The 6,000-nt window shown below is 48.2% G+C and overlaps 1 protein-coding gene across 7 annotated transcripts in view; it reads left to right on the top strand.

Moving 5' to 3' along the window:
• Positions 1 to 4,885: 4,885 nt before the first annotated feature.
• Positions 4,886 to 6,000, top strand: part of ENOX1 (ecto-NOX disulfide-thiol exchanger 1) — a 356,911-nt gene continuing 355,796 nt past the window's right edge. For 3 of the 7 annotated variants that reach the window (XM_064408714.1, XM_064408715.1, XM_064408711.1), the window contains exon 1: positions 4,893 to 5,342. The gene's annotated coding sequence lies outside the window, so the exon portion shown is untranslated. Of the gene's footprint in view, positions 5,343 to 5,436; positions 5,575 to 6,000 lie in introns of those variants that run through there. The other 4 variants (XM_064408716.1, XM_064408712.1, XM_064408720.1 and 1 more) reach the window with 3 other exon arrangements.

Here is a 6,000-nt window from a genome sequence, read left to right as displayed (position 1 = left end):
TAGCAATCCAATTAAGTTACATGGTTTCTAAAGCTAGGTGATTTGAGGAAGCTTAAAACAGAGTTAACACTGTGCTGGCTCAACGGCTGTGTCAATTATCTGGTTGGACGTGCTTGTAACTCTGCCTGCTGAAGCATGTAGAAGTGTTTTCCTTCCCTTCTTCCCTAAAGCAAGACCAGGGAGAACACATTTAAGAGTTAATTATTTCCTACCTTTATTATTATTTATTGAATGAGAATCCTAATATATATTTGAAAGACATAGTCATATCACAGAGGAAAAATCCCCAACAGAATAAATGGATTGCATAATGCATTTTTCAGACTTTATCTGAAACTGAAATACTGAAGTTCCTTTATAATAGCTGAAGTGGCATTAATTTGCATGGAGGTCACTATTTGACCTTTGCTGTGGGAAGCCTACGTGTTTCTTGTCAAAATCTTTTCCTTCTAACCTTTAGTTTCAGATATCTGCCTGCATTTCTCTGTACTGTTCCCATTATCTTTGTATCTGAAATGCGTGAGACAGAAAAGGAAAGTGGCTTTGTGGCATAGCTCTCTATTTTTTACAGCATCTTTCTTTGTGGCAAGTTAATCAAAAGCCCTGTGTGAAGCCCTCTCTGAGCTCAGCCCTCCATCCTTCCCAGGTATTCAAGGACCTGCAGTCAGGTAACCCTGTCACACTCTCACTGCAGGTTCCCCACATGTGCGTGTTCTTCACTTTTTGTCTAGTAATTTGTACAAGAAGCTACCTTACCTGCTTTGTGGGAAACAGGCAAGATTACGGCACTTCTCAGAACCCTGCTTCTTTTTAGTCAGAGGGATTGTCCACCCACAGAAAAATTACCTTCCTCCCCCTTGGTGAAAAGCCTGAGGAAACAAAGGAGTCACTCACTGAACACTGACAGCACCTGGCCTTCTTCATCTTATTGGGGAATTAAAATCAATTTTAAACAAAAACACTCTGCTGCCAGCCCTGAGAAGCAAAATCACAGTTGTGACAAAATAGATGACAAAATTAATACCTGCCTTTACTGAGAACACGATTTCAGCCCAGATACATTGATCTAAGAAATTACCAACTTGATCTCATTTCCAACCTTAGAACAGGAAGCAGGAGAGCTGGCTGCATCTGTGCAGGAGTGAATACAATGCACCGTGTTATGGTTCAGGAAAGGTGAATTGCAAGAATAAAGGAAAATTCAGAAAATAAAGTCAAAGATGGAGGAGCAGAGTGGCTGCATACGTGCTTTGGAGACTCCTAAACCAAACCCAACTCTGCAAAGGTTCCTCAGAATTTAACACTACCAGAATAGGTAGAATTATTTAATTTTGATACCATGTAATGGAGAACACAATTTTGTATGCTGTATCAGACACTGGTAGAAAATGAACTGTTTGTCTCAACAGTTTAGTTGGCATGAGCATTTCCATCAGCTCATGTCTTACAGAAAACATTCTGCTAAATTCAGAGGTTAGCTAAGTCTGGCCTTCTGTGAAGAATAAGCCAGTATTGGTGGCTGGATTTTGCAATGGCTTTTGAAGTGTTGAATCATGGACTGCTCCATTCCATTTTTCGTATCAAGATATTTATCAATACATGTTGATACATTGCCTCCTAGTATTCTGTTTGCCAGCCAACAAAGCTGACTCAGGAAGACAGACACATGCATGCCTTCCAATACAGAAATCATGTTCTCAGAACAAATTCAAATCTTCTGCTGTGAACTTGAGTATGACATCATATGTAGAAAAAAAGGGTTGAAAAAAAAATTAACAAAAATGGCCCATCTGCAGTCACTGGCAAAACTCCCAAGGGAAAGCTAGGAAGAAGAAAAGGAATCAGGAAAATTTTTAAACGCAGTTTTCTCTTTTACTGTGTTTTTAATCCCATTTTCTTGGCTTCTCTTTGTCTTGCTTTGTTGTTGTTTGTTGCCAGACTGCATGTTCTCAAGGCTTTATAATTCATCTTAAGGGGGGATCTGGAGAGCATATTTTCCCTGCTAACGAATAACCTGGATCTTTTTCATCACTGAAGCCAATCAGAGGCGTGAGATTACAGTTGGCAGAGGGATGAAATTTGCATATTAACAGCGTAGTTATTAAAGAATAGCTGTCTTGCATTTAGACCAAACTGTGCCCTCTGATTCGCCAGCACCGGCTGTCAGCCAGTGCAGATGAGGGATTCAAAGGTCAGATGGTTTTTATTGTTTGGTTTTGGTATATATATATATTTTTAATTTTTAAAGAGAGAACTGTGCACTACTAATGATATTAAGTCAGACAGTGAGCCCCACATGCAGGAAGCAAAGAAAGTGGAGTGAACCTGCTTGGCTGTGGCTTTGTCGCGGCAGAGCCGCTGTGCCCTCTTGTTGGCTCCAACGAGTCTCTCTGCCTAATGTATCATATTGTGTATATTAATGTTTCAGCTTTACAGTTCTATTTCCATTAGGGGAAGATTGCCCGTGAGCCTCTTAGTGGATAAATAGGAATTTACAGCTTTCAAAAATTCTCTTAAAGCTTGCAGGATCCACAGAAGAAGGAATTACACATGACTATTTTTGAAGCTTTAAAAGGTCCAGAGGGCCTAATTGTGCTCTCAGATATGTCTGTGCAGCTCCGATTGAAGTCTTGGGATATAATGCATGCTTATGCGACAGCTAAAATGAATCCTTTTTTAAATGAAAAAAAAATAAATCCTTCAGTTATTAAAAAATTAGATTGTAAAGTCTCCAGGGTCAAGCCAGCAACTTCCCAAGAGCTATTCAGAACATAACAAAGTGAGGTCTTGGTTGGAACTTATCTCTGTACAAACCTGCAAATAAAAAATAAATGCTGAACATGTTAGTGAAATTCAGTAAAGACAGTAACACCTTCTGCAGATTTGTGCATTCACATTTATATGCTTGGAATTGTGCAGGCAGTTCTGTGGCAAGGAAGGAGGGGACAACCCTAAATTACAATAATGAAATAACCTTAACTAGTGCATTCATGCTTCATTCAATTACATTAAACAAGACAAATACTGGCAGAAATATTTTCTTTTACCTCTGTTTCATATCAGCCAAGTCTTATGCAACTGACAAGAGGTTAAACCTTGTTTTGTTGTTATCTGTGAGTGTTTCTAAGTGCAATTGCATTCAGTGTTAGGAGGAAGAAATGAAGAAGCAAATTTAACACAGCTGAAGGAAATACAGTTCAGAAATACATTCAGGCCCTGAAGTTTGTGAAGGTTTTTTTTTTCACTAGTCCTTGATTTTGCAAGCTAGTTTGCACTACAGGTGGAATACAAGTTCTGCATGAATTTCCCCTTGGGATTTTTGTGTGGTTTTCAAAAGGCTTGCTTAGGGGTGAACAGGCTTAGGGCCTGGGCTTTAAAGGACTGAAAAGATGTGTTTTACTGTAAATAACTTAGAAGAGGATTCCCAAACCATAATTACATCTTACTTTCATCAGGGCTACATGTAACAGAAATTCTTCCAGCAACTTTTTCTTTATTCAGCTATCTACCACTAAAAAGCAGAGCAAGAACCAGTCAGGTAATAGTCCACATCTGCACAGCTGGATCAAGAGTGGCTCCTGCTCCTTACCTAAATCACTGCATTAATTTCCTTATTTTGTCCTCCATGTGTGTCCTTGTGTTTCTCGGTATAATATGTGTCAGTATTATTTGTTGTCACTTCTCAAACTAAAGCTGTGACATTAACCCTGCCAGCCAAGGGAAAAAAACTACACACAGAGGCAACACAAGCCAGTATTGTTTAAATCAGATGAGCCCAGTGGTGTGGAAATTGCTTCTGTTGCATAAGTGTGCTCACTGGTAGACCCAAACTGATGGGCTGGTAAGCATACATAATTAGCCCAGCACCTGTGGATGTAATTCCATACTGCTTTGGTGAAAGAAGTACTGTAGAAAAAAACAGGCAGGAAATCTTTCTATCAGATTTTCTTCCTACCACTAGAAATCATAGCTGCTGTGTGCAATATTTAATACCTGATGTTAGTTTCCACCTTTCAGCCACAGCCACTTTTCACTTGCCAACTAATCGTCACCTAGAAGTGTGCTGAAACACATTGTAAATGAGTGTACAAAGGCTTTCTCCGGCACTAGATCACAACCATCTCTACAGAGGAAAGCACTGCTTACAGCAGCCCTGCATGGCAATTCCGGCCAGGAAAGAAGCAGGTTTTCCCCTTCCAAATAGCAGGAAGACTTCAGATTAGCCAGCACTGCCCTTGGGAGCAGAGGTGCAGCTGCAAAAGCCTTCCTTAAGTCCCTGCTCAGACGAGGTGTTCAGCGGCCTCTCTGGGAGCAGCGTTGGGCTCTGGGGAAGCACTTGTTGCTGCCAGCACCCCGGGACCCAGCGCCTTGTCCTGGGAAGAGCTGTCCTCACCCACCTGCCCCTTGGCTTCCTGGATGAAAAGGTGAGGTTAAGTGCTCTTGCTACACTTGGTTGTCTCCTGGCCGGGAGATGAATAAGCAAAAAACCAGACCCTCTAGCTAAAGGTGTTCCCTAAAAGGTGCTGCTTCAAAGCCAGGCTAAAGGGTAGGTGGAAGCCTCGTAGATGAGACATGCAACTACTCCTCCCGGGAGGATTCCCAAAGAAAGCACCGATCCCGTCGGACAGGGTGCAGCTCCTCAAGCTGCACAGGCTGCTGTGTGCAGCACAAGGAGCGTTTGAGGTAGGGAGGCCTCGGGGAAAACTTGCGGCAGGATGCTCAGCTCGGGGTGCCTGCAGCTCGCACTCCCCCGGCCCCCGCGGCTCCGCAGGGCCCGCTCCCCGCCGCCCACCCACGGCCGCCTCCCCGCCCTCGGGCGGAGCGGGCAGCGCTCCCGCGGCTGCGGCGGGGCTTCACCCCGCTGAGAGCGGCCCCAGCGCCCGCCCCAGGGGCCGCGCCCGGCACCTCCCCGGCGGGGCCGCTGTCCCCGGGACGCCGTGACGGCTGTGGCTCCCCGCCCTTCTCACCGCCCCTCTCCCCTTTCCTCCTCCTCCTCTTCTTCCTCCTCCTCCTTCGGGAGCCTTGCCTCCCCTGCACACCTGCCTTGCCATTTGTCGGCGGCTTTGCTTGGAGGGGAGAATTTTCCCTCGGTCCCTTGCAGCATCCCTCCCCGGCGCACACACACACATAGACGCACACACACGCTCGCTCACACAGCCGGACCGGCAGAAGCACCGCGCTGCCCGTGCCTCGGCAGCCGCCGCCTCTCCGCACCCGGCCCCGCGCTCCCGCCGCCGCGGGGCGTCCTCCGCCCGCTGCAGCGCCGCCGGGCCCGGCAGCCGCCGAAGGGGGGCGGCGGCGGCGGCTCCCGCTGCTCCGCGGCCCCGCACCGGCAGCGCTAGGTAGGTACGGCGGTCCCGCGGCTGCAGCCCGCCCCGGGCGGCTCCCGGCGCTGCGGAGGGACGGGGACGGAGGGAAGGAGGGAGGGGAGGGCGACGGGAGCGGGGCGAGACGCGCTGCCCCAGCCCCGCCGGCGGCGCTCGCCTCGCCCGGCTCCTGCTCCGGCTGTGCTCCCGCGGGGCCCCGCGCCGCCCCCGCCGCTGCCCGGCACCCCCCGGGCACCGGCTCTTCCCGGTGAGTCAGAAAGTTTGCTCTGCTGGGCGCCCGGTGTTTGTTGTTGTTTGGGGTCCGCCTGTTTAGGCTGGGCTTTTATTTTCCCATTCCCGCTAGCGGGCTATTTATTTATTTATTTATCTTTTCTTCCTTTTTTTTTTTTTTAATTGCAGCCGCTGCTGCAGCGCGGGTAGAGCCGGGCTCCCGCGGCCGGCGCTGCCCCCGCCTCGCTGGGCAGCCTCCCCCGGGGCACACGCGTGGGCGGCCGGAGCTGGGGTCCCTCCCGCTGCCCCCCTTCCCTCCGAGAGCCGGGTGGCTGCGGCTGCGATGTTGCCGGCAGCCCTCCTGCAGTTGGCAGAACAGTTTTTGGTGGCAGCTCGGGAGGAGACTGTCCCATCCCTCTCCTGTGTCTCCTCGTTCCTTGAGAGAGTGTTTTGAAACAGGTTT

Source organism: Passer domesticus, chromosome 2 (genome assembly GCF_036417665.1).
Source record: "Passer domesticus isolate bPasDom1 chromosome 2, bPasDom1.hap1, whole genome shotgun sequence".
In the NCBI taxonomy this organism is placed as follows: Eukaryota; Metazoa; Chordata; class Aves; order Passeriformes; family Passeridae; genus Passer; species Passer domesticus.
Note: the sequence above shows the minus strand (reverse complement) of the source record. Positions and strands in the feature narration are given on the sequence as shown.